This window comes from Myotis myotis, unplaced genomic scaffold (assembly GCF_014108235.1).
Source record: "Myotis myotis isolate mMyoMyo1 unplaced genomic scaffold, mMyoMyo1.p scaffold_m19_p_2, whole genome shotgun sequence".
NCBI classification, from domain to species: domain Eukaryota; kingdom Metazoa; phylum Chordata; class Mammalia; order Chiroptera; family Vespertilionidae; genus Myotis; species Myotis myotis.
In genome coordinates this window covers 45,414,874-45,428,001 of record NW_023416324.1, presented here as the reverse complement: position 1 = coordinate 45,428,001, position 13,128 = coordinate 45,414,874, and the positions used below count along the sequence as shown (strand labels likewise).

The 13,128-nt window shown below is 36.1% G+C and overlaps 1 protein-coding gene across 2 annotated transcripts in view; it reads right to left on the bottom strand.

Annotated features, from left to right (window-relative positions):
* The window catches only part of RAVER2 (ribonucleoprotein, PTB binding 2), a 99,522-nt gene that overhangs the window by 2,495 nt on the left and 83,899 nt on the right, over positions 1-13,128 (bottom strand). The window lies entirely within an intron of this gene.

Below are 13,128 nucleotides of genomic sequence, written 5' to 3'. Positions count from 1 at the left end.
TAGAAATTATTAAAATGCAGATTTCCAGGCTGCATCACAGAGATTCTCTGATGTAGAAGTGTTTACGATAAGGGCAAAATGTTCTTCACAAATAATACAAGAAATCAGACTGTGCAGCACAACCCTGGGAGCTCCTAATTGTTTACTTTTAGCCTTTACAAATACTACATGTGACAATCGTGTAGAAGTGACTCATGAGGAAAACTTCCAGCAATGCAGGAGAGCCTTCTCACATTAAAGTTACAACGGTCACAATTTTTAAAATGAGGGTTAACTTCACAGGGGACAGATGATGAGTCTGTCACAACTCCTTGTAAAAAAGAGCGCTCATCCATGTTAAGGAGAGGGATACAGGAGAGTTGACCAACACAAAGATGACACAGGAGGCTACTGAGTGCCCTCCTTCCATGGTCTCACCACATGTACAGCTACACATTGGACAATTCCCCCTGAAAGAGACCCAGACACTATAGTGCACATTGCACAAAGAGGAAATGCCCACACGGGTAAGAAAGGCTGAGAGATACTTGCCATAAACCCCGGCACAGCACCATACAATTGTGAGGGAACCCCAGCTTCTAGTTCTGAGGAGCGAAGGGTTTGGATTTCACCGCTAGTGCCTCAGCTTCTAAGGTTTCCATTGGAGTGATGCGCTCCCAAAACATCTGCTCTGAAAACCAGCCAGTGGCCATGAGAGCCATAAGAATATGGCAGACAGAAAAGCAATTCTTACAGGTGTACGAGCTCCAGCTGTTTATAGTCTGGATACCTGTCTCTCCAATTCTGAAGGACAACTTTGCTGAGTACAGTATTCCATACAAATAGACATCAAATGAAGCAAAGGTAACTGTACTTATCTCAAGACAAAATAAACTTTAAACCAAAGAATGTTGTAAGAGAGACAATCATGAGGATGTAATAATTACAAATATTTATGAACCCAAAATAGGTGCACCTAATATACAACACAAATATTAATCTTCTGATGTGAGAAATCTGCAACAACATAATAAGAGCAGGGAAAGTGCATACTCCACTTTATACAGGAAGAAAATCATTAAGGAGACATTGGCCTTAAACTACACATTAAACCAGATGGACCTTACAGACATATACAGAATGTTCCATCCCAAAGCTACCAAATACACATTCTCAACACATGGAACATTCTCCAAGATAGATTGTACATTAAGCCACAAAACAAGTCTCAATAAATTTAAGAAGATCAAAATCCAATCAAGCATCTTCTCAGACCACAATGTTATGAGACTAGAAAACAGCTATAAGAAGAAAACTGGAAAATTCACAAATAAGGGTGGTTAAACAACATGTTTCTGAACAATGAATCGAAGAAATCAAAATAATCTTGAGAAAAGCGAAAAACAATTTATCAAAACTTGTGGAATGCAGCAAAAGCAGTTAAGGGAAGTTTATAGTGATAAATGCCTACATGAAGAAAAAGAATGATCTCAAATAACCTAACTCAACACCTCAAGGAACTAGAAACATACTAAGCCCAAAGTGGGTAGAAAAGAGGAAATAACAAAGATCAAACAAATAAAATAGAAATTAAAAAGACAATAGAAAAAGATAAATGAAACTAAGAGCTGGTTTTCTGAAAAGATAAAATTGACAAAACTTCAGTTAGCCTCACCATGAAAATGAGGACTTAAAGTTACAATGAAAGGAGTCGTTACAACCTATCAGAAATGGATCAGAGAGATCACTAAGAATAATTATAGGCAAACAAATTGGATAATTTAGAAGAAATGGGTGAATTCCTAGAAACACACAAATATGACTGAATTATGAAGACACAGGAACTCTGAACAGAATGATTAGATTAGTAGTAAGAAGATTGCACCAGTAATCAAAAAACCTCTTAAACAAAATTCTAGGACCAGAAGGCTTCACTGGTAAATTCTACCAAGCATTTAAAGAACAATTAATACCAATCCTTCTCAATTTTTTTCTAAAAAATAAACAAGGAGGCAACACTTCAAAACTCATTTTACAAGGCTAGCATTACCCTGGTACCAAAACCAGACAAGGACATTATAAGAAAAGAAAATTACAGGCAAATATCCTTAATAAACATAGATGCAAAAGTCCTTAACAAAATATTACTAAACTAAATTCAACACTACATTAAAAGGATCATACACCATATCACATGGGATTTATTCCAGGGGTCAAAGAATGGTTCAGCAGCTACAAATCAATGTGATATACCCTATTAATAAAAGATAAAAATCATGACCTCAAATCATCTCAAATCATCTGGCAAAATTCAGTGTTCTTTCATGATAGAAACTCAACAAACTGAGTATAGAGACACATACCTCAATATAATAAATGTCATATGACAAGCCCACAGATAACAAAAGGTATCCAAATCATGAAGTAACTGTCTGTTTTCATATGATATTATATATCGATGCCTTAAAAGCTCCATGAAAAAGACTGTTAGCTCTAATAAACAATTTCAATAAAGTTGCAAGATACAAAAATCAGGTGCATTACTATAAACAATGAACTTCAAAAAGAAAATTTAAACAAATTATATATATATATATATTATATATATATGCATCAAAACTAATACAATACCTCAGAGGTGAGAAATCTACACACTGAAAATAACATTGATCAAAGAAATTAGAGGACACAATAAATGACAAAATATTCCGTGCTCAGCCCTGGATAACCACATGCAAAAGAATAAAACTGGATCACAATCTTACAACATACACAAAAATTAACTCAATGAATTAAAGACCTAAATATAAGATCTTAAACCATAAAACTACTAAAAGAAAACGAGGGGTAAGCCTCCCCTTGCCATTGGTCTTGGCAATGATTTTTTTGGATTTGACACCAAAAGCATAGGCAACAAAAGCAAAAATACTGGTGAGATTAAATAAAATCAAATAGCTTCTGCACAGCAAAGGGAGCCCATCAACAAAATGAAAAGTCCACTTACAGGCTGGGAGAAAATATCTGCAAACCACATATAAGGGGTGATATCCGGAAAATACAGGGAACATACATAACTCACACAACTCAACAGCAGAAAACAATCTGATTTTAAAAAGGGAAAAGGTGCTAAATCAGTGATGGCGAACCTATGACACGCGTGTCAGAGGTGACATGCGAACTCATTTTTTTGGTTGATTTTTCTTTGTCAAATGGCATTTAAATATATAAAATAAATATCAAAAATGTAAGCCTTTGTTTTACTATGGTTGCAAATATCAAAAAATTTCTATATGTGACACAGCACCAGAGTTAAGTTAGGGTTTTTCAAAATGCTGACACGCCGAGCTCAAAAGGTTCGCCATCACTGTCCTAAATATACATTTTTTTCCAAAGATGACATACAAATGGCCAACAGGACTGAGTACATGAAAAGAACTCAGTGTCACTAATCATCAGGGAAATGCAAATCAACATCACCTCACACCTGTTAGGAAGTCTATTATAAAAAAGACAAGAGATAAATGTTGGTGAGTATGGGGTGAAAAAAGAACCCTTGTACACTGTTGGTTAGAATGTAAACTTGTACAACCACTATGGACAACACCATGGAGATTCCTCAAGAAATTAAAAATAGAACTACTATATAACCCAACAATCCCATACTGAGTATACTGTTTTCCTTTGAAAACAAAATCATTATCTTGAAGAGATATCTGTACTCCAACTTTCATATCAGTATTATTTACAGTAGCCAAGGTATGGAAACAAACTAAGTGCCCATTGTCACATAAATGGATAAAGAAAATATTATATACAGACAAACATACAGGAATATTGTTTAATCTTCAAAAAGAAGGAAATTTTGCACTTGAGACAACACAGATGAAATTTGAGGGAATTCAGTTAATAAGCCACACAGAGAAAAGACAAATACCATACAGTATCACTTATATGTAGAATAAAAAGAAAAAGTCAACTTCATAGAAACAGAGTAGAAAAGTGGTTGCCAAAGGCTGGGGGGTGAGGGAACTAGGGAGAGGTCAGGAAAAGGGTATAAACTTCTCAGTTACAGGATGAATAAGCTCTGAGGATTTAATGTATAACCTGGTGACCACTGTTGGTAACAGTGTGTTGTATAATTAAAACATGCTGAGCTCCCCCCGCCCCCCAAAAAAAGTATAGAAGGTGATGACTGTCAATTAACTTGGTAAGAGACTCCTTTCATAAGGTATACATATATCAAATCATTATGTTGCACACTTTCAGTATCTTACAATTTTGTCAAATATACCTCAATAAAGCTGGAAAAATAGAAACACTTTTTTAAAAACTAGGGAAGACATGACTGAAAGTAAGGAATCTATTTTGGTATAGTCTACTGTTGTGGCAGTTGAATAAAATCCTCCTTCACATAAAGGTTTGTAGGAATGTCTCACAAAAGAAAACCCAGATTAACAAAGAATTTGGCTTTGATTCCTGTCTCAATTCTTTCCCTGGTAATACAGTGTGTAAATATATCTGAGGTTTGCTCTGAAATAATGACAAAAGGAGCAGGTGGAAGTACAAAGGGAAGGATCCTGGCCAGGAGGTGGTAACGGCTGAGACTGAGTTCATGGGTACAAGAGACTCCTTGTGGTTCTAGTCCAAGATGGTGATGTAGGAAGATCTTGAACTCACCTCCAGCCATGGACAAATCAAGCCTACAGCTACAGGTGGAGGCATTGCCTCTGAAAGAAACCCAAGAACTAGGTAAGACACTCCTACACATCAGGCAGATGAGTAAAACACCTATATCAGAAAGTGTAGAGAGCCTGAGATACCATCTCGCCATAAACCCCACCTTGAGTGTGACAACCCATAACTAGGAGGGAACTCATAACCCTGAGCTTCTCCCTGAGGAGCAAAGGGTCTGAACCCCACATCTGCACCTGAGAGATGAGCTCTCAAAACATCTAGCTTGGAAAGTCATGGGGCATGCATCCACAGGAAAGCCTGAGGGCTAGGCATCTACTTTAACATGCATCTACAGAACTACTGAGATAATCTCCAAAATGGAGGCAGCCAGCACCATCTTCTGCTCTCTATCTGCGTCCCTGCAGGTTGTGAGTGTCTCTGAGAAAGGAGCTTGTGTACACGTCTGGGATTTGCAGCGGCCACCCAAAGGATACGTCTTGGTCGCCTGGCTCTGGTGGCTAGCAGAGCTTGTGTTCATGGGTTCAACAGGATGGTAGGAAATAAACAGTTCTTAACTGGCCATCATCTCAGGGCTCAGTGCAGAGGGGGCAGGCAGACATGCCCATCTCCCGGTCTTCCCCTGAAATAGGTATATTCTAATCCTCAAAGTTACTGCTTGAGTGTCTGAATGTAGGTGCTGAATGAGACTTTCTCCTTTGGGAAACTGACAGGTTTTGGCACAACTTCAACTACTGGGAGCCATGAAGAGTGAAGTAGGCTACTTGGATAATCACAAAGTTTTGAAGACAAGAAAGAGCCAGGGCAGGGTTGAATGATAAGGTTCTTTTCTGACACAAGGCCATTCCAAGATTGGGAGAGGTGACTGTTTTATGTAATGCATAAAAACTAACACAGAGAATCAAGGAAAATAAATAGAGGAATCAACTCTAATGAAAGAACAATATAAAAAAGACCTTAATAAAATAGAGATAAGTGAATTACCTGAAAAGGGTTCAAAATAACAGTCATAAAGATGTTCACCAAACTCAGAAGAAAAATGGATGAACAATGTGAGAATTTCAACAAAGAGAAAATATAAGAAAGTACTGAACAGAAATCACAGAGCTGAAGAATACAGTATGTGAACTGAAAAATTCAATAGCAAGGTTCAACACAGAACACATGAAGCAGAAGAAAGGAACAGTGAACCTGAAAAGGGCAGTGGAACTCATCCGATCAAAATAGCAAAATGAGCAAAAGTGAAGAAAGCTTAAGTGGGTTATGGAACAACATCAGGCAGATCAACAATTGCGTTATAGGGGCTCCAGAAGGAGAAGAAAGGGGAAAGAAGAAGAAAACTTAATTTGAGGAAATACTGGTTGAAAATGTTTCTAACCTGGGGAAGAAAACAGATATCCAGTCTAGGAATCACAGAGATTTCAAGACAAGATAAACAGAGACCCACACCAAGATGTTATAATTCAAGTGTAAACGTTAAAGACAAGGACAGCATCTTACAAGCACCAAGAGAAAAATAACTTACTAAGTACAATGCAACCCCCATTAGACTGTCAACAGATTTTCAGCAGAAACGTGGGGAAATAGTGAACAATAATAGCAGGGAACTTTAACACCCGTATTTCATTTCTGGATTGATCATCCAGAAGGAAAATAAAAAAGGAAATTGGCCTTAAACTGCCCATTAAAATGGATGGTCCTGACAGACATATACAGAACGTTCCACCCCAAAGCAACCTAATACATGTTCTTCTCAAGTGGACACAGAACATCCCCCAGGACAGATCATATGTTAGGCCACAAAACAGGTCTCAATACATTTAGGAAGACTGAAATCATACCAAGCATATTTTCTGACCACAATGGTAGGAAAATAGAAAACAATTACAAAAAGAAAACTGAAAATTTTAAAATGTGAAAAGAAACAACATGCTTGCTCCTGAACAACCAATGAGTCAAAAAATTAAAGGAATATTTTAAAAATACCTTTTGGCAAATGAAAATGGAAATGCAATATTCCAACACTTATGAGACACAAAAGCAGTTCTCACAGGTAAGTTCTGCCCCGCCGGGTGGCCCAGTGGGTGTAAGAGCGCATCATCCCCGGCACCAAAAGGGTGTGGGTTTGATTTCCAGTCAAGGGCACGCACGTGCCTAGGTTGTGGGTTCGGTCTCCAGTCAGGGCCCGGATGGGAGGCAACCGATCGATGTTTCTTTCTCACATGGATGTTTCTCTCTCCTCTCTTTTTCTCTCCCTTCCTCTCTCTCTAAAATCAATTAAAACAAACAAACAAAAAGCATATCTTTAGGTGAGGATTTAAAAGTTCACAGTAATAAATGCTTACATTAAGAAAAAAAGAATATCTCACATAAACACTCTAACTTTACACTTCAGTGAATAAAGCAAAAGAAGAACAAACAAAGTCCAAAGTAGAAGGAAAAAATAAAGACCAGAGCAGAAATAGAGACTAAAAAGATAATAGAAAAGATTAATGAAACTAAGCTGGTTTTTAAAAAAAATAAAATAGACAAACTTTTAGCTAGACTGATCACAAAAAAAGACAGAGGACTCAAATAAAATCAGAACCGAACAGATATTACAAGTGATACAAAAGAAATACAAAGGATAATAACAGACTACCATGAGCACTCACAGGCCAACAAAATGGACAACCTAGAAGAAATGGATAAATTCCTAGAAACACACAACCTTCCGAGACTGAATCATGAAGAGCTAGAAAGTATGAACACACTGATTACTAGTAATGAGATTAAGTCAGTAATCAAAACCTCCCAACAAACAAAAGTCCAGGACCAGATAACTTCACTGAAGAATGCTACCAAATATTTAGAGAAGAATTGGTACCAATCCTTCTAAAAGTCTTCCAAAAAATAAACGAGGCAAAACCAAACAAGGACATTACAAGAAAAGAAAGTTACAGGCAAATATCCTTGATGAACACAGATGCAAAATCCTCAACAAAATAATTAGGAAACTGAATTCAACGAAACATTAAAAGGATCATACACCATAATCACATAGGATTTACTCCAGGAATAGTACAAGAATGGTTCAACGTTCACAAATCAATCAATGTGATACACCCCATTAACAAAACCATGATCATCTTAATAGGTGCAGAAAAAGCATTTGAAAAAATTCACCATCCTTTCATGATTAACAACCCTCAACAAAGTGTGTATAAAGGGAATGTACTTCAACACAATACAGGCCACCTGTGGCCAGCCCACAAATAACATCAGACTCAATAGTGAAAAGCTAACAGCTTTTCTTCCAAGATTAGGAACAAGTCAAGGATGCACACTTTTGACACTTTCATTCAACATAGGTTTGGAAGCCCTCGCTAGAGCAATTAAGCTAATAAATAAATAAATGTACCCAAATTGGAGAGCAAGAGGTAAAACTGTCACTATTTGTAGATAACATGGTATTATACAAAGAAAATCCTAAAGACTCCTCCAAAAAACTGTTAGGACTAATAAATGATTTCAGTAAAGTTACAAGATACTAAATGGGTATATGAAAATCGGTTGCTTTTCTATACACTAATAATGACTATCAGAAAGAGAAACTAAGAAAATCCCACTTATACCATCAAGAATAAAAAACAAGTATAAATTTAACTAAGGAGATGAAAGATCTGTACACTGAAAAGTATAAGACACTGATGAAATAAAAACTGAAGACGACACAAATAAATGAAAAGATAGTCTGTACTCAAGGACTGGAAAAATTAGTATTAAAATGTTCGTGTTATCCAAAGTATTCTGCAGATTCAATTCAATCCCTATCAAAATTCTACAGGCATGATTCACAGTACTAGAACAAATAATCCTAAAATTTGTGTGGAACTACAGAACACTCCAGTAGACAAAGCAACCTTGAAAAATAACGAATTTGGAGGCACCCGCATCCTGATTTCAAACTGTCTGACAAAGCTACAGTAATCAAAACAGTATGGCATAAAAAAATACAGACACATGGACCAGAATAAAACGGCCAGAAATAAATCCACACATAAATGGTTAATTAATTTATGATAAAGGAGCCAAGAATGTACAATGGGGAAGGACAGCCTCCTCAATACGTGGTGCTGGGGAAACTGAACAGCCATAGGCAAAAGAATGAAACTGACCCTCAGCTGACATCATACATCAATTCAAAATGATTTAAATACTCGAGCATAATGAGAATTGAAAACGCCTATGTGTGTGTATACATATATATATAAAACAAAATTTTTATTATTAATATTACAAAATGAAGCATGTTGGTTTAAAAACATGTTAACATTGGGAAAATTCTATTTAAATAAAATTTTAGAAATGAACTGTGCCTAATTATTGCAGAAAAGACAAAAGCTGAACTTGGAACTATAAGAAAAGGATATTAAAGGTTCAGTTGAGATTCTAGAAAAACTGGTAGAGTTCTTTTTAGGTTCTCCATCAAATATGACTCCACTAAAGAGACAAAACTTAGAAAAGGTAAAATGGGGCTAAAGATCATGTCTCATAGGAATGTGCACTTGAAACCTATATGATCCTGTTAAACAATTTCACCCCAATAAATTTAATTAAAAAAATAAACTTAGGCCCTACCCAGTTTGGCTCCGTGGATAGAGTGTCAGCCCGCAGACTAAAGGGTCCCAGGTTTGATTCTGGGTCAAGGACACATACCTCAGTTGCAGGCTCCATCCCTGGCCCTGGTTAGGTGCGGGAGGCAACCAATTGATGTGTCTCTCACATAGATGTTTCTCTGTCTCTCCCCCTTCCTTCTCTCTCTAAAAAAAAAATCAATGGAAAAATATCCTTGGGTGAGGATTAACAAAAATAGATAAATAAATTCGGTGGTGAACACAGTATTGTTCTATAAATAAAGTAATAAGGGTAAGTTAAAATAAATTTTAAAAGTTTGCTTTTCTTAATTACAATTTTTAGCAAAACTCATTTTTTAAAAGTGCTTTCCAAGTTGTTATCTAGGATTAATATAAAAATAATCTGTGGTTTCACAATTATTGTTTAAAGTGGGTTTAGGTTTTTAAAAATACTGTATATAGTTAGTGTTTGCCACAAGATGGAGATCTATCACAGTCCACACAAAAATCTTTTTGGCAAGGCTCACTGCATTATTTTCCCACTAGGTGGCAGCATTGGGCAATAAAGGACAGGACTAAGCATCATCTACACCTTTCCTTTTTTTGACTCCTCTTCTCTCATCACACCATCTTTTCACACATTCTGTAGCTGATTCACTGGAAAAGGCAGCCAGCTTCCTGGCAGGAAAGATGCCTTGGTGACCAAAAGGAACAAAAGATTACAATACCCAGGTAAGTAGTATTCTCCTAATGTACAGCATAGCAAAGAGCAACCCAGTATGACCAGTGTTAAATGAGAAACAACAACAAAACAACAAACCGCCCTAACGGGTTTGGCGCAGTGGACAGAGCGTCAGCCTGTGGACCAAAGGTTTGATTCTAGTCAAGGGCACGTACAGCGGTTGCAGTTGGGGCGCGTACAGGGGGCAACCAATGGATGTGCTTTTCTCACATTGATGTTTCTCTCTGTCTTTCCTTCTCTCTTCCACTCTCTCTAAAAAAAAAAAAAAATCAATGGAAAAATATCCTCGGGTGGGAATTAACAAAACAAAACAAAAAACCCACAGTGTGAACAGTCATATGAAACAGCTGAGATAATTCTTATGTTATTCTTTACACCAGCAATTTTCAAACAGTGTGCTACAAGCATTTTAAAAACATGCAATTCATGACTATGTGGTCAGGGGCATTGACCTCTTTCCCCGTAAATTGAATTTTAAAAATGACAAGAGCCAACACAACAATAGCCATATGGTGTGAATGAATCAAAATTAACCTATGTTTTTCTTGGGGGGAGGAGGAGCAAAATATACATTTTTTTTTTTTGGTGTGCCACAGAATTTTAGTATTTAGTTTATGTGTGCCATGACATGGAAAAGGTTGAAAATCACTGCTTACATTATTAAAACTAATGATCAAGTCAAAATGAAAAGTTGCTTAAAAGAAATTGACTTATTTTTTCTATTTCCTAAAAAAAGGGGGGGGGGAATGTTTGTGACATTATAATTAGATATTAGATTTAGGTGTTTAAAAATATCCAGTTAATTTGCTCCCTTCAGGTGAGCTTCTTCCAACCATCTGACATAGATGTACCTATTTACCTCCATCTCAAATCTGAAATGTCAAACTCCACTGGTACATTCAAACTAACAGGATTATATAGGTGGTACATTCAAACTAACAGGATTATATAGGCGCTATAATGCTATTATCACTACAAGTACAAATTTTAAACTTTTTTTTTTAATAATCTATTTCTGATTTTTTTTCAATAACAGTTCAAATATTTAAGAAATGCAGTTTTGGAGAAAATAACTGAAGCTCAATGGCAATTATCACTAATTATAATCAACTAGGGAAATGGGAGGGGTAGCCATTTTAGTTTCTAATGATAACTAGATCTGGAATAAATGGTTTCACTTGTTTGCTTACCAATAGATACTTTTAGGACCTCTTGTTTTTTAAAATTAGAGTCCAGTTTTTGTTGATATTGACAAAGTTGTGCAACCATCACCACAACCTAATTCCAGGTATTTTTAAACACCTAAATCTAGTATCTAATCTGTCATCACTCCAAAGAGACACCCTGTACCTGTTAGTAGTCATTCAACTCCCAATTCCTCTGACCCCTAGTCACCACCATCTCTTTACTCTCTCTGTAGATTTGTGTGTTCCTGACATTTCATATACCAGTACATGGAATCACAATATGTGAACTTTCATAATTTGGCTTACTTCACTTAGCATCATGCTTTCAAGGCTCAACCATGTTGTGACAAGGATCAGAACTCCAATTCCTTTTATGGCTGGATAATATTCCATTTATGGATATACCACATTTGTTTATTCATCAATTGATGCACACTTGAGTTGTTTCCTTTTTGGCTATTATGAATAATGCTGCTATGAAAATTCATGTACAATTTTGTGCGAGGACATATATTTCAGTTCTCTTGGGAATGTACCTAGCTAATATGGTAACGCTGCACTGAACACCTTCAGTTATTGCTAAACTGTTTTCCAAAGCAGCACAGCATTTTACATTTCCCCCAGCAATGCATGAGGGTAACAATTTCTCCACATCCTCACCAACACATGTTATTGTTCATTTTTCTTGTCTTTATCTATTCTTCAGACTGTATAATTTCAATTGACCTCTCTTCCAAACATGTTGATTCCTTTTTTTGCCTGTTCAAATCTGCTGCTATGCCCTAGAAAACTTTTCATTTCAGCTATTGTACGTTTCAAATCCAGAATTTCTATTTGATCCTTTTTAAATAATTTGTCTCATTGAAATTTTCTATTTTGTGAGACATTGTTTTCATACTTTCATTTAGTTCCTTAGATATGGTTTCCTTTCATTCTTTAAATATACTTAAAATAGGTGATTTAAGTCTTTGTCTAGTAAGTACAATGTGTAGGCTTCCTTAGGACGAGTTTCTCTCAATTGCTTTTTCCAGTGTATGAGCCATACATTTTTACTTGTTTGCATGTCTCAGGTTTTCTTGTTGAAACTGGCCACTTAAAATAATATAATGTGGCAACTCTGGAAATCAGATTGCACTCCCTCTTCAAAATTTGTTATTGCTCTTTGTTGTTTTAGTGACTTTTCTAAACTAGTTATATAAAGTCTGTTTTCTTTGTCGTGTGTGGTCACTGAAGACTGTACTATTAGCTTTGTGGCCAGATGATAATTGGACAGAGTTTCCCTTTAACACCTGGAGCCAATAATGCTCCCAGACTTTGTTGAGGGGCTGTGTATGTATGTGTGTGTGTGTGTGTGTGTGTGTGTGTGTGTGTGTGTGTGTGTGTGTGTGTGTGTTTGGCCATGCCTTCAACCCAGTCAGAGAGCTGACAATTTTGTCTTCATTTTAGGGTCTTTCCTAAGCATGTGCAATCCTACACAGGTACATAGCCTTGTAAGAGTCCCAGAGAAATACAATTCATTTTTTCCATATTGCCCTTCTATCTTGTGACTTTGCAAAGTTTACTTATTAGTCTGATTGTTTTTCAGATTCTTAGAATTTAATGTAAAGAATCATGTCATATGCAAGGAGACATTTTCACTTTTACTTTCCTATTCCATACTTTTAAAAACTTTTTTGCACTAAAACCTTAGGTAAAAGGTTGAATAGAAGTGGTAAAGATGTACAATTTTGCCTTGTTCTGACAATCTCTTTGTTTTAATTGGACATACAGTCCATTTTCATTTAACTATTATCATCATTCAATTGAGATTTACCACTTAGCTATTTGTTTTCTATTCATCCTATTTTTCTCTCCTTTCCTGATATTTTTGACTTAATCAAATATTCTTAAAATTCCATAATAATAAAATGAT